This window comes from Ixodes scapularis, unplaced genomic scaffold (assembly GCF_016920785.2).
Source record: "Ixodes scapularis isolate PalLabHiFi unplaced genomic scaffold, ASM1692078v2 PGA_scaffold1__304_contigs__length_218370807, whole genome shotgun sequence".
In the NCBI taxonomy this organism is placed as follows: domain Eukaryota; kingdom Metazoa; phylum Arthropoda; class Arachnida; order Ixodida; family Ixodidae; genus Ixodes; species Ixodes scapularis.
The window spans coordinates 175,560,448-175,587,734 of record NW_024609846.1 but is presented as its reverse complement, the minus strand read 5'-3'; the positions used below and the strand labels follow the sequence as shown (position 1 = coordinate 175,587,734).

The 27,287-nt window shown below is 46.5% G+C and overlaps 1 protein-coding gene and 1 non-coding gene across 2 annotated transcripts in view; both read left to right on the top strand.

The window, feature by feature from the left end:
* Positions 1–4,229: 4,229 nt before the first annotated feature.
* Positions 4,230–4,302, top strand: Trnaa-ugc. The gene has a single exon. It is a non-coding gene; the product is annotated as a tRNA-Ser (tRNA).
* A 2,547-nt stretch (positions 4,303–6,849) lies between these two features.
* The window catches only part of LOC8029176 (polyamine-transporting ATPase 13A3), a 99,330-nt gene continuing 78,892 nt past the window's right edge, over positions 6,850–27,287 (top strand). The window contains exon 1 of the mRNA XM_040215561.3: positions 6,850–7,106. The gene's annotated coding sequence lies outside the window, so the exon portion shown is untranslated. The remainder of the gene's footprint in view (positions 7,107–27,287) is intronic.

Here is a 27,287-nt window from a genome sequence, read left to right as displayed (position 1 = left end):
TGGGGAGTGTTGTTTTATTTCATATTCAGAAGCTGAGAACTGCAAAGCAAAAGATTTCTCGAAGCAAAATGTGTGCGGGTTAAAAGAAATACTCCCGAAAAAGTAAACCGAGAAAGTAAAAAAAAAAAAAAAACATTAAAATGGCTTTTTTTTTTTTATAAGGTGCAAATGTTTATAATTCTCTTAATCCTCCCAAATGATACAAGTTATTTTTAATGTGAAAAAACCATAAATACATTAATTTTACATTAAGTAGACAACAATGATACGCACTCTATGTCGCGTTAATTTGATTGTGATACTTCCAAAACTCTAGTGCAAAAATATTAAAAGTTTAGGGCATCATTTTTCGTAGATGCTTGTTTCGACATTTCTTGTAAAATTCGTTGTTTTTGAGAAAAAAAATATATCTTAGAGCGCCACTGACGTAGGTAACACAGAGAGCATTCCGCCAAAAATTTGCATCTGTACCATAAATCTTTTCGGATAGTGATTTTCAAATATGGCACAAACGGCAATCGTGATTAAACCTTCCCAGCTCTTTTAGGACTTAATTTTTTTAAACGAAGTATGTGAGAGCATTTATATTTAAATCATTGCTTTATACCCTGTATCTACTATAACGCATAAATATATGATGAAAATTAAAAAATACAAATGTACCTCACTACCTGTATCCAAATTAAACCGCCCAGATATAAGAAAGAACGAGTGAAAACTGCATTGAAAGAAGGGCTCTCTCGCTATAACATTCATTCTTTATCGGGCAGCAGCATTACTATTTATAGTTTCCTGTTTCATGTCTCTGTACCTGTGTTACAAATTGTTTGTGTTCTGTCGTATGTTATGCTTAGAGTCTTGTGACATAACTATTGCGTATTGTCATCGTCAAGTATACCGTTCCCTTCACTTCACTTTAATACCTTAAAGTTTTCTGCCTCGTGTGAATACGCAGAGTTCCTATGCACTTTGATTAATGCCTTGTAAGTTTTCTGGGTCGCAATCATTTTTAATGTCATAATTGGCAACAAATAGAATTTCAAAATAATGTACACACCAAACCTTTTTTCTTTTTTACTCTAGTATACGTTTTGGTATTTAGATGCCTATTCATGTTTATTTGTTTCGTGTTTCCTTATTTATATTTACATGTTTATTATCCAGCCCTGGAGGCTGCGACAAATCCCAAAGCCGAAACGTTTGGAGACCTCTGTTTTAGAGAAGTGAGGGCAAATTAGTGGCTAAAGACTTGACAATTTGCAACCCAATACCCTACCCCCCCTCTTTTTTTCACAGTGAGAGAAAAATTGTGAGTGTGCGTGTGTGTGTGTTTGCGCGTGTGCGTGTGTATTAGGGGGGGGAGGGCCGTTGATCACTTATTTACCTCCTCGCTCACCTGCTTTCGACCCAACCCTTCCTATAGTAGTCGCTGACAGATTAAAGTTTCAGGGGGAGCCCCTCCCAACTCTTTCCACTTTAGCAGCGCAGATGCTGGAGAGGAGGACCTCTCCTCTTCTGCCTTCACTCAGCTAAAGTGGAAAGAAACGGAAGGAGCTTCCCCCAACTCTCAACCTGTTACCGACTATAACTAACAAAACCGTGACGCCGAATATATATATGTTTTGCGTCACTCAAACAACTTTAAGGGGAAGAAGCTTTGTTAGGCACCATGCCTTTATCCCTGCCACCTAAGCGGTAAACACGGGAAAAAAAGGAAGAAAAAGAATGCCCACGCGGGACACAGGTTGGACACGAGCGCCGCGTCAAAGTTCGGCTGAGACTCGAGTCCGATCAGTGAGAACACGAATCCCGGCATAACGCCGACTCAGCAATCGTGCGCCATCGGCGCTGTGCAAAGCTAGCTTCCTTCGTCTCTACTCGCTGTTCGAACGCGTTCGAAGAGTCAATAGAGACAAAGGCTGCTAGCTCCTTTGCGTATGCCCACTAATCATTCCAGACAGAGCTTAGCTCTCTGGCGTCCCCGCGTTCTCGTCTCATCCACTTCCTCAGTTTCAACCGATATAGGAGGTGTCACTCAACACACACACACACGTGTATAAACGCGCGCATCCGCACACACACACACACATTCACACACATGCGTCGCGAAGACAAGTCTTCAAAGTGTGAAGACTTGTGCCGTAAGAACAGACCTGTATAAGTCTGCTCTTTCAGCGCAAGAACATATCCTGCGGATGGTCGACGGGAAACAGGGGGCAAACAAGAACACGTTTTCATAATGTTGGGAACGCGGCGTGCCCGAGGTTCACACTACAGCGATCATCTGCTGCATCCAATGCCCTCATCCAGCATCCCGGTGACTCGTCGCGACGAAACAAGCACGGGACCTGGCTCGAACATCTCGACAGTTGTGAAATGAGTCGGAAAGATCGGCGCTTGCCCCTTGTGTATTTTTATGTGCCTTTCAATTGGTTGTTTTACATTAAAAAAAATTGTAGCCGAATGAAAATAATGGCCTAAAATTTAAAAAAAAGTAAATGTTAACGGCGCGCCGGAAAAAAGCTAGAACAAAATTAGGCGTTATAGCTTGAAACAGCATGAGGTCGGTGAGAAACAGAGACCTATAGACCACATGCTGGGTGTTGGGCATGACGCTCGTTTTATTATTATTTTCTGTTATACAATATGGTGGCAGAAACACTGCAGCTTTACCAGGTAGCGCATGCGGAGAGCCGGATATCGGACCGAAGCTCCCATTGTATACTCTCGGCGTTTCGGACATGCTACAAAGTTCACCATTGTCCTGTAGAACTGACCGATAAGGCCTTTACAAACAGTGACACCGCGTCTTGCTTCAGAGCGATGATATCCAAGCTGTTTTTCCTGCAGACTCCTTTCTTTGTTTGTAGAAAGGACATGCTCACATATGTCTGCAGTTATGAGTTTGGAGCCTCTGCAACTGTTTTGAAGATTTCATATGTTTAACGTTCGTACTATGGACCTTTTTGGAAAGCCCTCAAGCGGCGCGTGTGGGTCATTATGGGAAAACTGAGGGTCGCTACTCCGTTGTCTGCTGCTACCGCCGTATCGCCTGCGAGAACCACGTTGCCTACGTTCGCACTGGGTCCCTATGCTGCACCCTATGCTGCGCTGCGTTTCCAACATGAAGTGATAAACTCTTAATCCCATCACGTCTGTCCGCTGCCCTTTTTTGGATGGGCCATCGCTCTGGATGTACCACCGTTATTTTTTAATGGGCCATCGTCCGTGGGCCACGCGCCAAAAAGTCTACGGATCCAACGTGTTTTTTTTTAATTATTATTTAGGGAATTCATTGAGCTAGTTAGTACAATTTATTTTACTCCGCCAATAAAAAGACGCAGCTCGTCCCATCAACGTTCAAAGACCATTAACTCGTCAGGATGCATGAACGAATTAAGAATGGTGCTGCAATTCGGGCGGTAGCGTGCGCCACCTTATGCAAATGCTCGACTAGGCTAGAACTGGCTTGCTTGAAGAGCGTGACACCCTCACAGTTCCCATATTGCCCCGGAGCGCTCGCTGGTGGCGCTGGCGTTTCCAAAAGGGGTCCATTGGATGTGGCTTGATCGTATCCACGTTATGAAATAAGTCGGAGAAATTCACTTTAGCAAACGTAAGAGATCACCAAGCGAGCATTTTAGTATAGATGGTTCTGCCTCGTGAAATATGAAAGCGTAACTTCACCTGCAGGACAATCAAGAGCGAAGTCCATACATTTTGAACAGCGGGTTTAGCCGGCGGATTAACACATACGACGAACTGTTTCGTCACAAGGATTATTTAAAGACGGTATACTCATTCCGGCTTTAAGTAACTAATATGCATGGCGACCCACGGCACCGTTCTGTTCGGAACCAAAGAATTTTTTTTTACAAATGCCGAGGACACCTAAGCACTTCTTATGAGTTGTGAATACTGCAGACGAAGGATTTCTTGCGGCAGCATTCTCGGCGCCGAGAGGAGCAGAAACGACAGCAGCGCCGGCAGAGAGTGCGGCGGTGTGCCTCGAAGACCGCCCGCCGTGCATTACGAGATTTGACAACGATGGTGGATTTCGCCTACACGCAGCGCATCCTTACAAGCATCGCGACCCGTCTTCCTATCGCAGGCAGCGCTCTGGCGGTGAGATCAGATTCCCCCACTGCTCAGGCGCGGTGATACCCGCCGGCTTCATGACGGCTTCCGTGAGGAAGCATATGCGCTCCTGTGCTTTTCTTCGTCTTTGTTCCTGGTTAGCTTAGTTGGTAGAGCGCTCCACCTGAAATGGAGAGGTCCCGGGTTCGATACCCGGACCAGGCGGATTTTTTCGGTCGCGCACCAGTCATCTAGCTCTGTTTGGAGATTTGTGTTTGTCCTTTATCCCTCTTGTTCCCCTTCTCCGGGGATTATTTTCGTCATTTTTCTTCTTCGTCGTCTGTTTTTCGCGCTGTTTTCTACGATAAATTCCCACCAACGCGTCCAACTATCAATTCTTATATGATAGCTGGAAAGGTTGCCGCCATCTACGAGCAAAATCAAGTCAAAAGCCAAAGTCAAATTTGGGGGTTTTTGCGTGCCAAACCTACGACGGGCATCTGGCACGCCCCAGCGGAGGACTGAGGATTAATTTCGACCACCTGGGGATCTTTTGACGTGCAACCGAAAGCTCGGTTACACGGCGCCTTTTCCGCAATAAGCCTCCGTCATATTGCGGGCACCTCGGTCGGGATTCGAACCCGCCACCTGGGGATCCGTAGGCCGGCGCTCTCGCCTCGGAGCCACCGAGGCGGCTACCCCCCATCTACGAGCGACGGCGGAAACCATACTGGTTGTGTGCTTGCCGCCGTCGCTTATGGATGGCGGTAGCTGTCCAGGCAGGTTTGTGTCGACATACACGGACACGATCCTGGAAAACCTAGCCCTTAACAGCTCCGCTCTAAAAAATTCGAGGCTTCAATTTACGTTGTGGAGGAGGTTGGCCAGCGAAGCTGTGGTATCACCCGCAACAAACAAACTCACTACCGCCTCCAATCAGCGAACCCCTGCGTGCTTCAGGTTTTCAACTTGTCTTTTTGTCTCGCATTCATTTGTTATTTGTACTATTTTATGCAATGCTTGCAGAGAGTCTTACAAACGTATAACAGGTACTTCTCTGAAGATCTCCTACCCAATCACTGTGCGTTGCTTAAGAACATAAATACACCACCGGAAGTCTACTGGGGCACCAAATACTGTGGAGCCCTCGTAGTATCCCATCGGATGCGGTGAAATACAAATGATTGACGAAGGGAAAGTAAATGCACTGTACCAATACTTTTTAAATATGAAAGGCTAGTGACGTCACTCCCATGTCGGAAGCTGCCGTCGCCGCGTCAGCTTGCGCAACAACCGGGAAACGTGTGCGGTGAGCGCTACGTGCTTCGCGTTGTTATCGGGAGCGCCTAATCCTCAATTATGTGGTTCGGATGCTTATTTTGTGCTTGTTTTTTATTGAAACGAATGTTCTGCTGTATGTTGTATGCGTGATATGCACCTTTGGCTTCAACCACTAAATGTTTTTTTTTTTTTTTTTTTTTTTTGTGAGGACGACGACACGAATAAATTTCAGATATCTGACCTCTGAGTCATATACAGCTTCGCTGTAATAAAAACTTTCTTCTGTCGCATTGACTTCGGCGTGCCTTACTGCCATGCGCGATCGCCGTATGCTACAAATTTCCAAAAGAAATACCATATCATATGGGACGCGCTCATCAATGGTGACGTTCAAAAAACGATTGCCCGAAGGACAAATTTTCAATTGCTTTTTCAACGTACTCTGAAGCACATCCCCCGCCCCGCCCCCCCCCCCCCCCCCCTCAAAAAAACAAAAAAAAACGCCTTAGCAAAAAAACACAGCGCCCCACACGACGAAGACGCTGCTACCGCACATGCACAGTATCTTCGTTGCAGAGAGCTTAGCGGAGAAGGAAAAAACGGACTACGAAAACTCCCTATTAGAAGATTCTTCCGATGATTTGATTCTGATAACGATAGGAAGTTTTCGTAGAATCTATCCGCTGCGTTGTCCGCAACCCGCAACAAGATCCGTTACTCTGCAGGCAAGGCTAGCGCCGCGCATGCGCTGTAGTGGCTCCTTCGTTCCGGAGATGGTTGCGGAGGTGGAAAGACGGTGTACAAAATCCTTAATAGGGAGTTTTCGTAGATCGTTCTCGCCGTCCCGCAACGCTCCCGCAACCCGCTACGATACCCGTAACTCTACAGCGAAGGCCATCGGCGCGCAGGCGGTTCAGCGGCTTCTTCGTTGCGAAGGGTTTAGCGGAGGGGGAAACGCGATCTACGAAAACTCCCTATTCGCTCGAGCGATGTATAAGAGTTTTAGTAGGTCGTTCCGATACCTCCGATAACGATACCCGAGGATGGAAAGACGAAAGCGCAGGCGCGTCGGTGGAGTATCGGATACCCTCATCGGGGTCATCGAAGCGATCTACTCAAACTCCCTAATAACGTTATTGGGTAGCGTGATGGGGGTTATTAGAACAATCTGTCTAAAAGTCTCAAATATTGAGTTTTAGTGGATCGTTCCGACAACTCGGATATTGATGCCGTATACTCCGCCGGCGTATGTACGCGGGAATCGCATCGTTATCGGAGTTATCGGGACGATCTACTAAAACTATCTAATAACGCGGGGAAAAGATTGCAAGCGAGATAAAACCAGGGCGCGCATTGAAGGGCCGTATCTTCGCAGACAGCGTAGGTGAAGGACGCACACGTGAGCGTATATCTGCGCCGCGAAAAATATGCAACCAAAATCAAGCGGGAGACACCTGCGCAGCTGAGCAGGCTATACGATGAGAGCTCGCTATACGTTCCGGGGTCTCGCAGCTGTTCGCGTTTCCTAGCCGGTGCTCGTCTGGCGCTGCTGCCGGCTCTGGCTGCTACTGCTGCTGCTGCTGCTACTTGGAAATCCTGAGCTTAGAAGACCTCCTCCGCACTTTGGAGGCGCGCGCTGAATTACAGCCGGCAATCTCGCCATCAGCGGCCGTCCGTTTGCGTCGTCTATATTCGCTCGTGTGATTCTGAATTTGTTTTGAGCCTCATCGAGACGCCCCAGAAAAGGAGTAAGCATTCCGTTTAAACATTTGCTTCAGTATATACATTTTTTTTGGAGGTAGAAGAACTTCCGTTTTACTGGGAAGCTGGTAAGGCTTCTTTTGGTTTTGGTTTGTTGTTTCGTTTCGCTTTCTATAGAGATGTCCGTATGAACAGGACCTCTTCGAATCAAATAGTGACGGGAGGGAACTACCATCTACACGGAATGTTTTTGTTTATTTATTACAGCAATTGAACCTAGCGGTGTGAATTAAGCGGCTTCCAATTTGGAAGAAAGCTCTCCTTGGAGACGTGAAGTATACTTTTGTTGACAACCTTTTTATAGCTCCAACGTGTACGAATGACACCAAGTGGTAAAGAACGAGAATTACTAGAGGCGCCGCCGCATACTGTGAAAGTATTTAGAAATACCTATACAGTACAATGCTTTTCTCTCTTGAGCCAGCAGTGGTAACTGTTCGTTGGCCTGATAGGACGCTTGCGAAATTATGAGCAGTTGCGAAGCTTGCAAACTATGTCGGGGAAGGCATGCACTGTGAAGGTGTATGGAAATGATAACAGCGCTAAGGAGACGACGGACAAGCAAGCGAGGTTAGCCTTCTTTTAGCTAATTCCTTGTTTTCTTAAAAACGTTATTCTAACTAGCCTGTAGTGCTCACTACTACCGAACTTCCCGAAATTCAATTTCGACTGCTAACACTACCACGTATGGACATCACGAAAATGAGTTATTTTCCACGGCGTCGAAATGCTGCACTTTGAGTGTTAGACAGGCGTGCGTGTGCGCTTTTTTGCATTCTTTACTTGTGTTCGAGGCCCTATTTTCGCGAAGGCTCGGTATGTCGAACATCTGTTGTCAGTTCAGCAGGTGGAAAGCGCGTATACACTGTTATCGCGAATAAGCGATTGTCGGTTCCTTCTGTTTCGCCTTTTAAGGTTAAAAGCTTGCCACATAATCGACTATAGGGTGGCGCAAAGTTTCCTTTAGGGAAGTAACCTATAGCGGGAAACTTTTGTGCGTGTCAACACACTTCCTGAGTAGAACGCAGAAAAGTGCCGATGTCGTATTCGCGCAAACGGTGTCGCGCAGTCCACTATTAACGTTACAATGCACCCTCTGATTCATCGACCATACAAAATATTGGGACGATCAGATTTTTATGTATCGGAAAAAAGTCGACTTTAGATCGATAATGTACGCTGGTAATATAGCTCATTACCTTCTAGATACGTTATAGACAAACGGACGATTGTGTTCATGTATCCCTTTCAGTCGTTCACTGTTACTGTACGTAACAGGGTTTCATAGACGGAGCATGTATATTCTTCGAAATAGAGCCGACTAAATTGCAGGCATGCCAGAGCTGTCTTTTTCAATGACGAGAGTTGTGCGGTTGCCTGTCCCAGATTTGAAGTGATTACGACACCGTCGCTCACCTTTTAAGAAACGCGAAGGGCGCGGCTAGACCAGAGCATCTATTATCGCTCCTCAACCAATTTAATTGCGGCATTAGCAGATAAGAGCGCCGAAGAACAAATTACAATCAGGCAAAAGCTTGGAACACAAAAAAACACACCCTGCGGTTTTTTTTCTTCTTTTTTTTTTTTTTCAAACTGTTAGTGAGGTTTTATTTACGTGTGGAAGTAGATGAAGTTCAGGGGTTTTTGTGTGTCTGGGCCTGTGTTACACCAATTTCCCCACATTTCAAGTTTTTTTTTTTTTTTTTTTTTTACAAATTCGCATATGTAAATAGTGCATCGACACTTGTTTAAATTACCTTCGAAAATTATCCGTAACTTATACCCCCGTCAGACTGGCAAATTTAGTGCACTACAACCTAGTGCACTTCAACTCACCGAATGTCACTTCAAGTGTCCGTGCCACACGGGAGAAATTACTGTCACTTAAAAATGATGACAATAACGATGGGCAAAGTACTATTAGACACCTAAATGTTAATGTAAAGGCATAAATGTCTCATCAATATTTATATTTTTTTTATCAAAGACGCGTTACAAGACCAGGTTACGTTAATTGACAATATTTACGACAAATGGGTGATTCTGATCGATCCCCACAAGGCAAGATAAAGAAAAGAAGACAAAAAACAAGAAGCAAACTCACTAGGTTAAAGGGGCACTGACACCCCAAAGGTCGTATTTATTTTTATTGTCTAAAACGATGCAAGTTGTAGTCATAGACACGCAAAAAAAAAAACCGCATCGCGAAAAAAAATTTTCCCGCGCGCGCGCGCGCCTTTTTATTTTTGGCGTTTGATTTTCCCGCCTCTCGCCTCCTCGCTTCTTTTGATCGGTGACGTCAAAAATCAGGAAATTTAGAAGCTTTGTAGGCGACATCTCTATAACATTTAATTACGGCAATCTTAAAACATGTTTTTTAACGCAATTGCGAACGCACTACGGCCCTTCTTTTTGAAATACCAAAAATCGGGAGTTCGTTGTGGTGCCGTCTCCTGGATTTGTATCCTCCAACGGAAAACAGGCGACACCGCTCAAAACCGGTCCGCCGCAACGCCGGCGCTAGCCGGCGCTCGCTCCTATCCTCCTCGCTTTGGGTCGCCATGGCAACAGCAGGGAGTGGTGACAGGAAAGTGGACTCTCAGGTCTCCTCAATTTTTGACGTCAAGGCACCGGCGCCGATCGCGCGGGAACTTCGAATTCGGCATTTGGAAATTGTTTTTTTACTTCACGAATACTGAATTCCCAAATCTCACATTTTGAGGGTAATGTCCCGGCATCGTTTTCAATCGTTTCGGATAATAAAAAAAAAATATGATTTTGATGTGTCAGTGCCCCTTTAAGTTTAAATTGGAAGCTCCTCGCGCCTGTTTCCACTTTAGCAAAGCGAATGCGGGAGAGGAGGTAGCTCCCTCTCCAGCGTTTGCTCTGCTGAAGTGAAAAGGGGTCGGACGAGCTTCCAATTTACTCTTCAGATGTTACCGACTATAGAACAACTGAGTTGGGAAACTGCCATAGAGCCTGCTTTGAAGAAGTGGCTTTGATCCGTACTAGAGAACCGAACTAATGGCGATCGAAACGCCACCATTTCTCCCACAGCGGCCACTCCGGGAAGCGCAGGACTGCACGTATCGGTTCAGGTTGGGTCGCGTAAGGGCCTGTGCCGCCATCTCGCACTGCCATTTCGCAGTAGCAATATAAAGTAACTTCATAATGTTTTGACTGGTCGCTAAAGGGTAGCGCTCTTATAGTATTTAGTTTGGTCTCGGTGGACGCGGGCGGTCCGGGGTTCCAAGGGTCAGTTTCCCAACTGAGTGTTTTAGTAAAGTTGCTTGACGCCGAGTGTGTTCTTCAGGAAGCAGCCGTGTGGCACACTACACAAATGACACAAAAGGCGAAGAGCACTCCGTTGAAGAGCGCTAAATTAGCCCGTTTGACCGGGGTATTAGCAGGGTGTCGAATCGAAATGTTTTTCGTTCCGGTTTTCGTTCCGGTTCAGGGAAAACGGTTCAGCTCCAGTTCAAGTCCGGAGTGAAAAAAAAAGGTTCAAACCGATTTGGACCGGTCCATACTCATATGCTACAAAAACAATTGACGGCAGCAAGAGATAAACTATGCATATTTTATAAAAGTGTTACATATAAAAAGCAAAGGCTCACATCACTGAGAGGAACGAACGAGCTAGTACTAGGGGCACCTCGGGACGTGGGTGAAAGCGCAGTTCAATGTCATGCAGCTGACCGAAGAAGCAGGACGTCGTCAAGCATATCCGGGGAAAGACGGCACCTCTGAGACGATAAAATAAACCTCAGTGCATAAAAAGCTCGCTCCACGCTCACCTGGGTCGCAGGCACTCCCAGGGCTACTTGCGCCAATGCGTAGAGTTCTGGATGGCGTTCTCTTCTCTCCGCCCAATACTGCAACACGCTAGAGTCCATTGAAAGTCGCGGCTCCTTGTCTAGCATCTCCAGGAGGCATGCTATGTCAAGTGGGCTACTGGTACCTCGAATGTGCACGCCAGCCTCAACTTCTATTATCCTTGAGGAGCGTTTGCAGGGCGTCTTCCGAATCATCTGGAGCCGCCGCACTTTCAGACGAAAAGGTCGAATCTTGCTCGCATTGCAGAGCTGTGATTCGCCTCCAAGTCCTTGTCAAATGTAACGTGGCCCGGTACTTTTGCTCAGGGGTGAGAAGAACGCAGTAGCGAGGATTCATGTACACTGCTGCACAGAAGACATCTGTGTCAAGAAGTTGTAGCTTCCTGTTTTTCATTGACTGGACCAAGGTATTTGCTAACGGCGACGATATCTTGGAAGTGTCCATGGAACATCTAAGCCATGCTCAGTAGAAATCTCCTACGGTGAGCTGTTCCTTCTGCAATGTCTTCGTCACCACTTCTGACGGGCGAGGCGATACTGCGAGCATTTCGACTTCCGCCCATACGCCTTCAGTCAACCTGGAGATTTCTTATTTTGAGAGGAACCCTCCAGCGAAGACTCTTAGTTCAAGTAGCCTGGTGAGCATATGCTGCGTGGACATCAACCGCGTTGGACAATCAAGCACTGGTTTGTTCAACCCTAGCTTCAGCCCGAACCAGCCGAATTGCCAAGCCGAGGGCCTAGCAGAAAAGCAAATGAGAAAGAACATTGGCACAAAGCTCCACGCTAAGGTGGACTGCAGCGGACGCTAGCAGCTCGCCTAGCATATCCATTGCTAAGAGCCTATATTCCCGTCTGAGCAGCGACGCGCGGATACCGAAGTCTCCTTGTACGATCAGAACGCTGAATTTCAAGGATGGCTCGTAGGAATGGCCGCGGTCCATTTTAGGTTGAAGCTCAGCATAAGCAACGAGATTCGTCGCGTCTCTGAACGCGCCTGAGTCAAGACAGAGTATAACGGCAACTCGCGAGGCGCGTCGGCCGCCCGCCGTTAGTTGGAAAGCACACACACACACACACACACACACACACACACACTCACACTCACACTCACACACACGCACACGCACACGCACGCACGCGCGCACACACACACACACACACACACACACACACACACACACAAGAACGTGCTTGGAGGGTGGAAAGGAAGCAATGCTCAGAAAAGCCGTGAGTCTTGATGTTTGTATTTCTGAGGAGAAAACGTTTCGGTTCTTGCTCTTTCTGCTACCAGAGGTCGAAGCTCTTTCGCTGTTTTCTGTGGCTGTAACTGTCGATTGAATCCCCCCTTCGCTTCGCGGTGCTAGACTTTAATTTCGGTCAGGTTATTAGATTCGCTGAATTATTTTAAAAGCAGATTAGATGCGCCACAGTATGGCAACTAGTGCAGGTTCTAAAATATCCATAGGCCTTTGTATTGCTTTCTTATCCAATCAGTCGTACAATGAAATCAAGGCGTTCAAAATAAATTGCACACAACTCTACAAAATTAAAGACAAGAGACACCAAACAGGCTCATTAATTGGTCACTTTTGCTGACGTACGAATTGGGTATGTTCTAGTGATAAATGTTCTTTGATGAACCATTTCCGGTCCCCAAGAAAGGGTTGGTACGAATGGGGGCATTTGTTAAAGAATTACAAAAGACCAGAAATCCCGGAAAATTTATAGTTACTGTCCTCATTTCGTTGAGTTCTCGAGACAAACTTTATAAATTATGAAGACGACCGTTATGTAAAAATCTGATAATGGAACGTTACACAGCTTTCCGCTTACGTATTTTTCTCGCTTTTTGACTTCCCACATGAACGAAACACCGCAAAAATAATTTATCAACTGTGCCCAGGAACGAAGAAAGAATTATTTCGGTCCGTTTCAACTCAGGTTTGCGCGAAAATAATTTTTTTGTTGCATTTTTTGGTTTATTTTTTAGGTTACTGTGTTTTTCGCCGCGCACTTTTCACATGACCTGACTTCGCGTATGAACCGAAAACCGCCGGGAAAACATAGCGGTTCCGCTCCGGAACGAAAAAAAAATTATTTCGTTCCGGTTCAACTCCCGTTCGTGCCAAAATAACGTTTTTTTCCGGTTTTCAGTTCACGGTTCGGGTTCGTTTTAATACCCTGGGTATTAGTTAGCAGTCGTCAGCAACATACCGGCAATAAACACGATCATGAACCCTCAATTTTGCAAATGCAAGAGCGAGCCCAGGCAACGCGGATCGTGGAACACCTGATATCAGGCACGTAGCCAGGGGGGAGGCCCAAAAAAAAAATCATTAATTTCACTGGAACCTCCTCTCCCCCCTCCCCCTCATACCGCATTTTGTCATGAGCGGGACCCCCCCCCCCCCCCCTTCCCCCCACCCCCCTCGAACCAAAATCCTGGCTACGTGCCTGCCTGATATGTAGGTCATACGGCGTCATTGAGCTTCAACAAATTCGTGACGACTTGTCAAGCAGAAATGTATCCAGCGCATTGGTTAATGCCCCCCCCCCCCCCCCCCCCTGTTCGCCCTTTTTTTGTTTACCAACAAACTCAGTAGCGCCATCTATTGGGTAACCCCAGAACACTCTCGCTCCGGGTACATTTTCTAATTTTTTAAGCATAATTCTTTCATCATTATATTGAATTATGTTCAGAGTGGCATAAGGGACCATTTCCCGAAAATAGCGCGTAGATTTTATCTCGTAAATACTGCGAAACCCGCCGTATAGTTCAGAACCGGGAGTGATTTCACGGGTATTTGTACATTGGCGCCACCACGTTTCAACTCACGCGAGAAAGAGCGAATAGTAACAATCTTCGTAAATTTATTCGCAACCTGTTCTAAAGAGTATAATACCACGTCATAAACACATATTCTGACTCTTTGACAATTTTAGCGCCAAATTTTATATGAGACGACAAAATTAAACGTGTTCTATACAGAATGTAAACTATAGCGCTTCTAAAACACTTCAGAAGGTCCGCAAAAAAAAAATGGTTTCTCAACGTATCGCGCTGCAATTTACTACAGAGGTGCAAGCACGTGGTGAAAAACTTACAGTGAAAAAAATAAAAAAAATTAACTTACCTCGTTCAAAAGAAGAAAAAAAACTGTTTTGGGCTTTTTACGCCGCCCCTTCGCTGACGCTGCACACAAAAGTGCTTGCGATAGATGGCGTACGCCGCATCGAGGGTATGGTGGCTATTGGCGGCGACATGTTTTGGTGGCGCCCTCCTATGGTTACCTTTTGTTACGTCATTACCTTGTGAACAACAAGTTTGAAGGTGTTTGTAAAGAGCATGGTGGAAGCTTGAAATCATAGCACTCTCAAACCAACACTGCCAACACCGTCAAAATTTAAGCTCTTCCATTCCTCTTATTTCCGTCGATCGGAAATCCTTTGCTGACGTCATAGTCAGCATTCGGCCAATCGTGGAAGGCCGATCACAGCGACGCTTTCGATCGCTCACGTCGCTAAAAGGGGTAGGTGTACCGAGTGCTCTGCGTTCTAGGGTAGTTCCACGTGCCGCCGGTTCATGACGAAAACGTGGCGCTGTAGCCAGGATACCGGTAAATCCCCTTCATGTTTCAAAAGTAGCGCAAGGTGCGTCGATGCACAAGGCACATGCAACGTTCAACCCTTAGGAAGATCATGTCAGCACAGCGCAGCACTGAGCTAGAGTTCAGGCGCCATGTTCTTCCCAAAAGTGGCGCGCGGCACGTGTCTCGAGCATTTTGACAACAATGAATGTCGCCACTTTTCCCAGGATAGAGGGTCTTTAGATACCGGTGCATTTCTGCTCGAAGGGGCGTGGCGTGATGTGTCACAAGTGTTGTGCGCGAACGCGCGGGGCACGAGAGTGCCTCGTAATACGCGTGCTCATGCAGATCCCACTTCTACGCGTGGTGCCATTGTGCGCCTCCCGATGGCACCAGGCGCAGGGTACCGGTGCCACCGGCGTCATGAGCAAGTGGCATGCTATCGATTTTCCACTCGGCACACCTCCCCTTATTAGCGCCGAGATGTTTCAGTTGCGCCCTCTTATGGTTTCCATCCGTGACGTCACAACTTGCATTTGCCTCGCCGTGACGTCACCAGTTGTTATCCTGGCTACTTACCATCGGGTGCGACGACGAGTTCGACGGTGTGTTTAAAAAGCGCAGTGAAAGCTAGGAGCCATCGCAATCCAAAACTAACACCGTCAAAGTTGACAATCTGACAATGCTCATATGCCCATGGTCTGGCCAATCGTTGAAAGCTGACGGCAGCGACGCTTTTGGTCGCGTACATCGCTAATAGCCACCATATCGAGGGAGCGCCGGCCGATTCGGGTTTTTTTGCAAAGTCTGCTACCAATCCGAATCAGCAGGTGTACCTTCGACACGGCTTATGCCATCTGTCGGCAGCACTTCTCTCTATTTTGATGCGCTCCCCAACGCTAACTCCGTCACTCGCTGCGAGGTGGAGACGTCTTCCTAGTCATCGCAGAGCGACAAGCCGTCAGCGTCGCAGGCGGGTGGTGTCATTCGCGTCGTCGGGCTTCATCTTGCGTTCACCCGGGCTTCGCGGTTTGTTTTGTTCTCAGCAACTTCCTGGTTTGTGGAAATGGGTAGAGGGGAAGGGGGTGGGGGTATAGGGGGAGAAAAAAAAAGGTTGTTGTGGTAAAACGGCCGAACTGCTTTTCCTTTATGTGCCGAAAGAGCTTTCTACAAAGCTCATTTTACGCACGTTCTGCATTTTTACAGCAATAGCTGTTATGAACCCTTCCCCCATTCAAAATAATGCAGGAGGCCTGTGTTGTCAGGTTACACCGTGACGTCACGTGACATTATGTCTTGTCACGTCACGATGTCAAGTGGTGCCATACGGACACGTGACAATAGTGTCACATGACGTCATCTAATATTACGTAACTACGCCAGCCAGTAGTCGCGTGACGTCATCTATCTGGATAGTTTTATGGTTATGGATAAGTGTGTCACCCTCCGAGTAGACATTGGCAATGGTTCCTCCACGTAAGATGCAAGATACACAAGGATACGTTAGGGTTCAATAAGGTGTCATAGCTATCACTATAATTGCAAGGAGAGCTTAGATTTTAGAAAGGGACGTCCATCCCAGTTTCTCAAACCATGTGGAGCGTTTGCAATGGACCTTTTCCACATACCGACGGAACCAGGGGGTGGCTGCACGAACTAAAAATCGAGGAAGTGATCTACCTGCGCTACCAATCGATAATGGGAGCTACGCTACCAGTTTCTTCGATGTCCGAGCTGCGGCGCGTGCCCAACGCGACCTTAAAGAGAGGCATCCGGGGCGTCCACCTAAACGTCGTGTTTCTCTTTCCGTCGACTTTCTTTTTTTTTTTTTTCTGTGTAACACAATTATATATATGCTGCAATTACGTGTTCTACTCGCTGATCCACAGCCTCCTTCCGAATTTCCTCGATTTGTCGTGTTGAAGTTCCGCCGCTTGGCATCAGGCGCTCGCGCGTGCGCAGAACGCTTCTCGGAAAAGGTCCGTTGTCTGACGGACACCTCCCGCGCCGATTGGTCTCGAGTGAGCATGCGCAGCGTTTTCGTGTGGTGAGAAGGAAATCAAGAGGAAAGGCAGAGATGCTCGCAGATGACCGACGCCTGTACTTGCCAACGCGCTCGTCACCTGTGGCAGTGCAGGTAATTGTCAAAAAAGCTCTTGACATTGATGTTCCACATATTAGAAAACACAGAGTGCTTAAAGGGTTAACAGCACTGATTCTGCCGTACTTAGAGGAGTGCCCCCTTTTAGCGTGCCCAGCAAGAGATGACCGTGAGACAAAAACTTCCAGGATTGCAATAGCGAAGTATGTACGGCCATTCCTGGTCAACACAGGCATGAAGTCGTGGTAATGTATCGAAAGAAACTGCTCGAGGGCATCGCAAAGTACTTCGCGTCTAATCTAAAAAATTCAAGGCTTGGATTCTGTAAATAAACCATGTTTGGAAGTTGGAATACCGAGTATAAACCTGTTTGGTACAAGGTCGGAATTTATAAATACACCAATACACCAGAGTTATTTTTCTTGAGGATAAATTGTCTGTTTGCATATCAGTTAAGTTGCATTACAAGATGCATAACGGGATTTGATGGTTTGTGCTACATGTGCCGAAAACTAGACGTTTAACAGACAACTCACTTCCTTTAGAGTCAGTACCTATGCAATTATCACAAAGTTTATAAAACAAATGGCAAAATTACGAGGAGGGCGTATCTTACCGCCATAATTTCTTTCCTAAAGCCGGGGTCACACTGCTTATACAGCGTACAAAAAACTGTCTGAAAAAATTCGGACGCAATCACCAAGAGATCCATGCTTCGAATGCCGCATGCAACGAGTACACGGAGAAACTTGGCACGCGGCATTTGAACCACAGATATCGCGGTGACTGACGTCTGCAGGCTGTATTTTGTAAGACGTATAAGCAGCGTGACCCCCGGCTTAAAGGTGCTTTCACTACAAGTAAACAACGCAGTATGACCCGCATAAGTTGCGTGTAATTAATAAAAAATATTAAAAGAGGGACAACACGAGGACTACACTTTTATAGCATCAAATCTCGTGCTCAGGCTCAAGAAGCTACGTAAAACAACGCGTAGATTTAAAAAAAATACAGCATGATTGTTTTTATTTACGGAAATCCAAAATTTTGTATGTACAGAGCTTTTTTTTTTTTTGTACGCGCTACAGTTTGCAGTTAAAATATAAAAAAGTCGCGCTTGTAGTCCTAACGATCACATGTCCAGGTGAATATTTCAAATTAAATAGGTATCAAAACTTCTATACTCTTCCCAAGGGCAGCTTTTCACTGGTCTAGCACAAAACACAAAATCTTAAGTAGAAGCTGCCGTAACTTGACGTAACACGACTTTTTCTTGGACTCTTCTCCCTTGCGCCATGATGAAACCACTGAAACGACGAATTCTATGCCTGAGTTGAGAGCGCCTCCCAGCTAAAGTTGTAAAATTTCCGGAAATATTGAAGGCCGGGAAAAATGACGAAAAAAAAACAGGTATTTTCCCGAAAATCGTGGAAACATTTCAAACATTCTTTCAACAGATATATAATTCAGTAATGATTCGAAATATATCGACATAGGTCAACAACCGCAAGATATTACCGCCTATTTTACGGTAGACTATTATATTATATCAACTTTTTTAACGTTTGCGACAACTTTTGTCAATTTAGATGAGCTTTGACTACTCATCTGTCAACAATCGATAGCACCTACGCAGTTCTTCGTACCCGTCGTTAGTGCCGTTCGCGCTCTCGACAGGCAGTCGGAGGATCCATGTCACTTTAGATTCTCGTTCTTCGTTTATTTTGCGCTTTTTGTTTTCATAATGCACTAACTAGATCAACCTCATGCCTCGTTGTTCTCCAAGCCCCTTAGTGAAAGTCGCGAGCATAGTACTCGGATGTGGACACTTGCCGTGTGACCGTGGATCTTTCAATACTGTGTGCTGTGCACCATGGAGGATCCGGCCAGGGCAGCTATATCGTTTCAGCTTCCCCAGCGCCGTTTCTGACACTTCGCGCGCATCGTTCTCGGGTATGGACTTTTGCCGTGGATCCGTCAAAACTATGCGCTGTGCGCCATGGTGAGGCCGCACTTCAACGTTTGGGGGAACTTTGACGTGCTAAACAGTGGTAAGGGGTCAGCGGTGTGCAGGTTTTTCTCTGCCAAATACGGATTTCCCAACGCAACCCGCTTGCGGCAGCACATAGCAAATGCCCCCCAGACATCAGGTCTGCAGTATCGGACGACCGGACAAGATCAGAGTCTAGGGCATGTCGGTTTAGGAGCCCACCTGTAGAGGTTTTACGATCAGAGCGTGCACCTGTGGAAAATGAAAGCCCAAGCTTTCAAAAAGAGGCCGACAGGTGTGTGAAGCTGCGAACTTCTATAGAAACGTTCGTTGACAGAATGACACAAAAGTGTCAAAGAAAGATTGATGAGGCGCTGGCTCGAGCGATATATGCCAGTGGAACGCCTTTATAAGTTACGGAAAACAAATACTGGCGAGAAGCGCTCAAGCTCACCAGGCCCGAATTCGTGCCGCATTCCAGGCATTCTTTAGGTGGATGACTCTTTGAGGCCGAGTATGCTCAGTGATGACGATCGAAGGTGGAAAAGAAAGTCAATTCCGTTCTTTGCGTCACTGCAGTGTACTCACAGGCAGCTGGTCCAATGTATGAGCCGAGAGCGTCTTGAACTTGTGGTAGCTACACCAAAGCCAATTTTCTACATCGCCGTCGATACAGAAGATCACGAGCACACAGGAAACTGCATCGCGGGAGAAATTTTCAAGGTTGTGGAGAAAATTGGAACCGACAAGGCTTTCGCTCTTGTTACCGACAATGCGAGCAACATGAAGGCCGCGTGGACAATTGTCAGTCTGCGCTATTCAAGTATCATTACTCTTGGATGCTGTGCTCTTGGACTAAAAGTGTTGCTGTCGGGCATGCTCAAACTGGTGACATTGCAAGAAGTTTGCAAGAGGTACGTCCAAGGCTGTGATCACGTGGTTGCGGCGCACTTTGTTAAAATGCAAGAAGAGTGCTAGCTTGAAACCGGGCCACTTAAAAACTACCAGCTGAAACTCACCGGACGGACGTTTTGATGTCACTGGAAGGCCTACTGAAGAACAAAGAAGCTTTACAGAAAATTGTGATCGCTGCGGAGCTTCATATCAGCAGGGGAATAAGATCAACGATATTAGATGAAGACTACTTTTGGCGCGATGTGCGAAGCACATTCCACGTGTTGCAGCCAGTTGCCCATGCAATTTCCGAAGCTGAGTCGGACACTGCTGTTCTTTCAGACGTCCATGAGATCTTGTTCAAAGTAACAAGACAAGTCAGAGGCCATTCCAAACTCTTCCTTGACAACGGGCGAAAAGGAAAGAGTAGCGAAAATTCTGCGTGAGCGGCGCGACTTTATTTGCCGTCCAGCACATGCGTCCGCAAATTTGCTCGACCCGAAGTTCAAAGGGCGGTGCTTAACTGAAGAAGTATGCCACGCAAGGACTACATCACAGAGACGGCAGAGAGGATGTGTGTCACTACGGGAAAAGTGTTGTCAAATCTCCCCGAATACCGGGTCCTGTCATGTGCTTGGTTGAGGAAGGCATTGGAGGACTCGGCGAAACATATTCCACCGTCCACGTGGTGGCAAGGGCTGTGTGCCTCTGAACACTTTACACCAATCGCTTGTTGCCTTCTTCAAGTTCCACCCTCCTCTGCTGCGCGCGAACAAAAGTGGTCGAAGTTCAGCGGTGTCCACACCAAAAGTAGGAACCGACTCAAAGGACACAGAGTGCAGAAGTTTGTTTGTCGCTCCAATATCGAGCTGAGGAGAACTGATCTGAAATGCTACGACAGAGATGACTCAAGCATGGAGTCAGAGAAGCCCTAACTAGCACACTGCTTTATAACATCCGTCTTAATTTACAGAAGATATCTAGTCAGTGCGTGCATATCTACCTCGTCCAATGTTGGTTTTAAGTTTGGTCCTGTAATCTTTAATGCAGACCTACTTGTACCTTTAGAAGAGAAAAAGGGCATGACAAAACAGTGGCGGATCCAAGGGGGGGGGGGGGGGGGGGGGGGGGGCGGGGGGGGCGATCGCTCCCCCTGCCCCTAAACGCATCTTTAGGCAACCCCCCCCCCCCCCCCCCCCCCGGGGTTCTTCGTTAGCTCGAAGAAAAAACGTAAGCAATCGACGCGAGGGACAAAAGATTAAGACAGTGGTGGGTGGACGCGCCTGCTGGGCGCTTCCAAAGTGGGGTTTATCTCCGTCAAGGTCACGGTACGTCTTCCCGACAGGGACGGCGCCAAGAGTTTCGAAGTGGAGAGACAGTGGGGAGGCGCACCAAATATCAGGGTCCTCGACTGCAGGCACACTTCCAAACAAGGCCAGCACGTCGAGCACGGGGGGAAAATACCTTCAACATATCTAGTCCCCTTTCTCCCTCTCTCTCTCTGTCTCCCTCTCTCTCTTTAGAGGTTGTCTGCGAAAAATCTGTGCCCTGAAAACTCCCAAACGCAGACGCCAAGCAGCCTTCCGGATTATCCTTCCTCTCTAACGGCAGCCTTTTCATCACTTTTCGTTTGATGGTTTCTTCATGGTTCTGGGCTTGTCTTTCGGTATGTCTTTTTTGGCTTGCTCTGAGATGCTGTCGCCCACGGGCTCACTGAAAGTATCTTATTGGCACGGTGTGCTCATTGATGCTCATCCCCCTACAATAATGCCCTATTAAGGGCGCTGTAGGTAACCGAATAAATAAATAAATAAAATAAATAAAAGGGAAGTGCGGAGGGGACGTATTAGGAGGAGACGTTCCAGGGGGGGAGGGGGGGGGGGATGCAGCTTGTACAACCAGGTAACTAATTGTTTTTCTTCTCAATTGAGAGAGGAAGCAAATAGGGTGCCGACATGTTTCCGGAGCGGCGGAAACATGTAGGCACCCTAGAAGCAAATGCTCTGGGTACAGTGTAGTTTGAATCTGAGCTTCTCCTGAAGACGCTCCGGACTTCCACACGACCTTGGCTTAAACATCAGCCCGCTTTCGTCCTCGCCTCCACCCCTCACCGAGGATCAGCGCCGCAGCGCGGAATGCAGAAAGAAGCCGACGAGCGCCAGAAGGGGGAGATGTTTCCTCGAATGGGCTTCATACTGCCTGCGGTACGACTTCTCGTGGTGGGAAGCTAATAAAAGAAAGATAAACGGTGCGAGCATTCTAAAGGCTGGAGGCTGCTTACACGGGGTCCTCAAGCCGACACCGTAGGCATTTATTTGTATACAATGCCGTTTCAACTTAGGGTGGCGGGACATATTTTAGGAAAGGTGCCCGCTACCCCTTGTCTCCCCTTGGCGCCGTCTTTACTTTTCGAGTTAAACGCGGCTTCTATGGATTGACGGCAGAGCTTTCGCGCGGCTTTGCAGGAGCGAATATGTGTGTGTCGAACGGAACAGAGGCGGGGGGGGGCATGCTGGTTTGCAACTGCGGCTTCGAATTCCCTACTTAGGGACTTGGGGAAAACGAGCCCCTTTCAAAGATGCAACTATACATAAATTAAATAGACAGTGCCTGTGCCCGTTCGAGTGAACACCGACTCCCAAACATCCATGCTGCAGTCGTGATCGGCCTTTAGCCCAGTTGAGATTCGCCGACCGGACAACCGCTCTGCCCCATCATATCTCTGCACCTGTCCTCTCGACCCTGACGAATGGGCTAACTTAGAAACAAGTAAGTGTTCCCTTCATACAGAAAATATCCAGACGGAGTGCAATTGAATATAATTTGGAAGGATATATTGCTGGTTTAAGGTCTTGTCTATGTTTAAAAGTTAAAGTTGCCGAACTGCAACCTGCTTTCAAAAATATTCAACAATTATTCGCTTTCGTTCTCTCGAGTTGCATCCAGAACACGTGAAAACACGAGTTTGGGTTGGCAATGCCGCATGTGGTGCGCTCTGGACATTCCAAATATACGGCGAACAACCGACGAACTTGCCTGGCAGCGTTCATTTCGCTCGCTGCGTTAACAGTGTCTTGAAAAAGACGTCGTCGTGAGACGTCGTCGTGTTTCTTCCACCCAGTCTCAGGTGCTCTAAAAAATAGTTCTTTGACGCCGCGAGCAGCGTCGAAGCCGCCGGGCCATTTTTATCGCTTGTTTGCAACGTACTCGCTCCATTGAAGCAATCGGCGGCAATGAAAAGTATGTTTTAAAACCGCGTTGAGCACTTTGGCACTGAATATAAAGTTCTAACTACTATGCCAAGCTTAATCTCAAAGAGCAGCTGAGTTTTAGATTAAAACGTTTTCGCATTGTCATTAGCTGCGCGAGCTGCCTATGTATAGTTGGCAAAGGTTGGCTTTCCGCACCTGCTCTGCGGGTGTAACGAGAATATATAAATATTCAAGCAAAAGGAGCCCAAAAGTTGCAGCCCCGCCGGGGATATCTGAGCTATCAAGTTACACTGTCTACGATTGTCACAGCCGCTATAGCACCAAACATTCATCCCCAGTAGTTAAGCTTCTTTTTCTATTTCTAGCACGCTGCCACGCGAATGGAGTAATCCCGTTTCCTATGAACTACAAAATTCCTTGCGTTATGGTGTACAGAAACGATAGTGCCACCACAATTTTCTAGATACTTACCTCCAGCGTGGTCACCCGAAAGGTTTTACTTCAAAGAATTCATCCCCTACAGGTAAACCGATACAAAAGGTCTCAAGATCTATATTATGTTATCAGAGTTTAGTAAAAACAATAACTCCACAAAAATATAAACACTCACCCCCCCCCCCCCCCCCCCACCGTTTTACACCGAGAAACCGCCCCCCCCCCCTAAAATGGAGGTCTGGATCCGCCCCTGTGACAAAATGCATCAATGTTGTTAAACTTTATTGCTCTTTAAATATGAATAGTTAACCTGGCATTAAAACATGGCACTACTTTCATGATAGTACGTACACCAATTCATTTCTTCAATGGTTAACATGCGACTATATTTCGTCAATCTGTTGTTGTGTTACTTAAAGCTATGTTCATGCTGGTGGGGTAGTGGATACTCGGCTGTGAGCTAGGAGTCGCATATATTGGTTTATTGACCGAGAAACAAGCCAGATGACTTAGAAACACGGCTTCATCACAGAGTACACACTACACCGACCAACCTCGGGCCCCCAGCGCTGTAATTCTTCCTCCGTATAAAACGTTCACCAAACTCTTAAAATATTTATAGTCATACTGAACAGTAAAGCAACTGTAATTCTGGACGGTTGTTGCATAGTTTTTAGACAACGCAAACGGTGCAACGACGGGGAGAGGAGGCAGACAACCCGAGGTGCTTGTGTTTTTTCATTTGACACGTCGCCGCGCTGTTTTGTTTTCTTAGGGGCTGAAATATGTATTATGTTTAGTATAGCGTGATTAAGTTTTCCGCCTGCTCTACCGACAAAACTCAATTGAGAGGTGCGTGAAGGTTATTTTCCCTTCCGAAGAGGTCGTGTGATATCAATTTTAACGTTCGTTGCAGAAATGTACATGATTGGTCTGTTATTAGTTGAGAAACTTAGGTTTCAGTTTGTTTGTCGTTTTTTTTTCCTTGTTTTTTTTTTTCAAATATGTAAAAAAAAAAACAACGGGTTTTTTTCTTCAAAATTTCCGGGGTTTTTTTTGAGCCCCCGCATCACTACCCCCAACGGGGAGACGCTTCCTTCTCATCTTCCGCTTACGTCCTCTCCGCACGAATGGAACGGCCGGAGAAGCGTTCGCGCGCTTCGAAATCTCGGAGGCCATGGCATCGTCTGCGAAATAGCGACGTTAATTGGCCACAAAAGATTTTTTTTAGCTATTTAAGTTTATTTTTTATGTTTTTTTACTGCAAACTTCTAAAACCTTCTTGCACCCCCGTAGTAAATTGCAGCGCGATACGTTGAGAAGCCGATTTTTGCAGGCCGTCTAAATGCCTTAAAAGTGTTAGTTTACATGCTGTAGAACCTTGCTACAAGAACAAGGTAAACAAACAAAAAAAATAACCAATCGATATATCGCTACATCTTGTTTATCATCTGCTTTATAAATCGGTTTAACCTTTGGCGCTTTCCACGGCCCTTGTGCCTATCCCTGTCATAGCGACATGATATATGACTGTAAATTATCGCGCAAAAATTAAAACACGACTCTGCGGCGCGGTAAAATATTTCCCCCTCTGGTCATTGCATAATTGGTGCTCCAAGAAAGTATATTCGGGACTCACGAAGGAAGTCAAAAAACGCAACTTTAATAAAAGTTTTAAGGTATACTACTGCACAAAATTGCTACTTTTTTATGATTCTCAAAAGATTTAGAGGCATATATGAAACGTAAATACGCAACTTTAATAAAAGTTTTAAGGTATACTACTGCACAAAATTGCTACTTTTTTTATGATTCTCAAAAGATTTAGAGGCATATATGAAACGTAAATACGCAACTTTAAAGGGACCATGAAATGATTTTAAAATCGAGTTTCATCCACCGCACGTCGTAAAAGGTGTGAAAAGAAACACAAAAACACAAAAATAGGGAGCCAAAAAAAATTATTTGCTATAGAACTTTTAAAAGAAAACTGGACTCTTTTGCGCCTTCCTTCCTTCGCCTGTTCACTACGATGCATCCGCGGAAATGGAGCACGTCAGCCAAATCCAGGTCGCCTATTGGGTAAGAGCCTACCTCACCAGCACCGCGATCGTAAACAATAAATAGCCGGCGAATGTTTGCTGCAAGTTTTGTTAAATACTATTCAGATCCACGTTTTGTAGCATAATTAGAGATGTGTGGCGAAAATTGCCAAATTTGATAATGCTGAGAGCCAGGCGCCATCTATCGTGTGGTAAACGAAGCAACTACTGCGCGTGCGCAGTAGGGCAGGGCCGACAGTTACTTGGGTGGTGGCCAGCGACGAACGTTTATTTTCTTTGTTTTCCTTCCTCTCAAAACTCTGACTGACTGAACGTTTATTTTTCTACGTGTTCTTCCCGCGCGTGCCGACTTCAAGCAGCAAGAAAACAGTACTTAAAACAGACCACGACGAACAAGAACGCTGGATCCACCGACTCCGACGAAGCGAGCTGCTCAGAATATAGGCCTAGCAGGCATTCCGACTCGGCGCTGCGTTGCTTCGTCGCTAGACCGTCTGCCTACGACGGGCTGGCGTGCTAAATGGAATATGCCCGCGCGACCCTTGTGGACCCTTCCCGTATTATAGTTTGATCGCTGACCTCAATTCTAGTTTAAGAGGTGAGGTCAATCTCTTCCCCTTGTTTTCCGAGGCAGTGTTGACGAACACTCGTCGAAAAGGGACTCTCGTCGATTCTATCTTCTTGTTTTGTGTGATATAGAGCTGAAATAAACGCTGTATGGATTACTTTCGTAACACGGTATGTACACTTTGTTATTGGTATGCCATTTTTATTCTGACAGACTGCTCGTCACTGTCGAGCTATAACAGTTCGTGGGAGGTACACCTACAACCCCGGTCCAACCTTTCTTTGCCGAGTGTCGCGTCAGTATCGAGTTGCAATCGTAAAAGAACGGTCCCGAAGCGCTTACAAACAGCGCGAATACAAGACTTCCATCAAGCGCGCGCGTCCGCTCCGAGTGTAAACAGGTATTTACGTGGCTCTTGCTGACACTCGTAGTTCAAACGTATCTTTTTTAACGTCGGCTCGCTCCTGCATCTCCGAGGCCGCGAAAAACGCCATCTACGTCGCCTTGCAAACGACTGACCCGGGCCGGCCCTTCTGCCAACAATGACGGGGTGGTTAACTTCTGGAGTCTTCACCGGAAGACTCGCTGCACTTCCCAACAGGCATACCGGCGTATGGGACTAGTCCCATGCTGTCGCTGTAGCGCAACATATCTCATTGAATTTCGCTCAGCAGCGATGCGGCGATGAGAGGCGCCGATTCAGGAAATACGTCGGTGACATCAGGCATCAGCGCAGTAAAACCTACCGGCGCACCCCAACTCGTTGCCGCTAACACTCCCATTCTCCTACTGCCGAGAGAACTTCCGGTTCCGGAAACGGCCTACGTCACGGCTTCTTTTGCGGGTCAGTTGGAGAGAATGAAAAAGTCGATATTTCAATATTTTTTTGTGTAGAAGTTAATAAACCGAGACGAAAACGGGTGCCTGTTCGGCATTCAGTGAACATTGACGGTTTAATGTAAAAGTTATCTGGAAAAAGTAAAAAGGTCATTTCATGGTCCCTTTAATAAAAGTTTTAAGGTATACTACTGCACAAAACTGCTACTTTTTTTGATTCTCAAAATATTTAGAGGCATATACGAAACGTAAAGTCCTCTGCTAGAAGGATCAGTGATTTTGAGAAGGAAGTTGTACATAAGTTTATTTTCTACTACCAAGCTGTTAAACCTGCCTCGACAAATACACGATTCAAAAGCAAAACGTCCTAGCTCGCTCCCCATGTGTGCAGCCATAGGCAGCGTGCACATTGCGTGCACATGTCAATGTCCCGCGTTCAAAACTTCTAACATTATCCTTATTTGTGTCAATGAAGCCAGCATAAAACCTACTAAACACGTCATACTGAGAGTCTTGGCCAATCATGAAAGCAACAGTGATTCTTTTGGTCGCACGTGTCGGTCCCAAAATCCAGTGCCATCTATACTTCGTCTCAACTATGAACTGCAGGTAAAGGGGTCGCCAGATTCAATCACGAGCCCG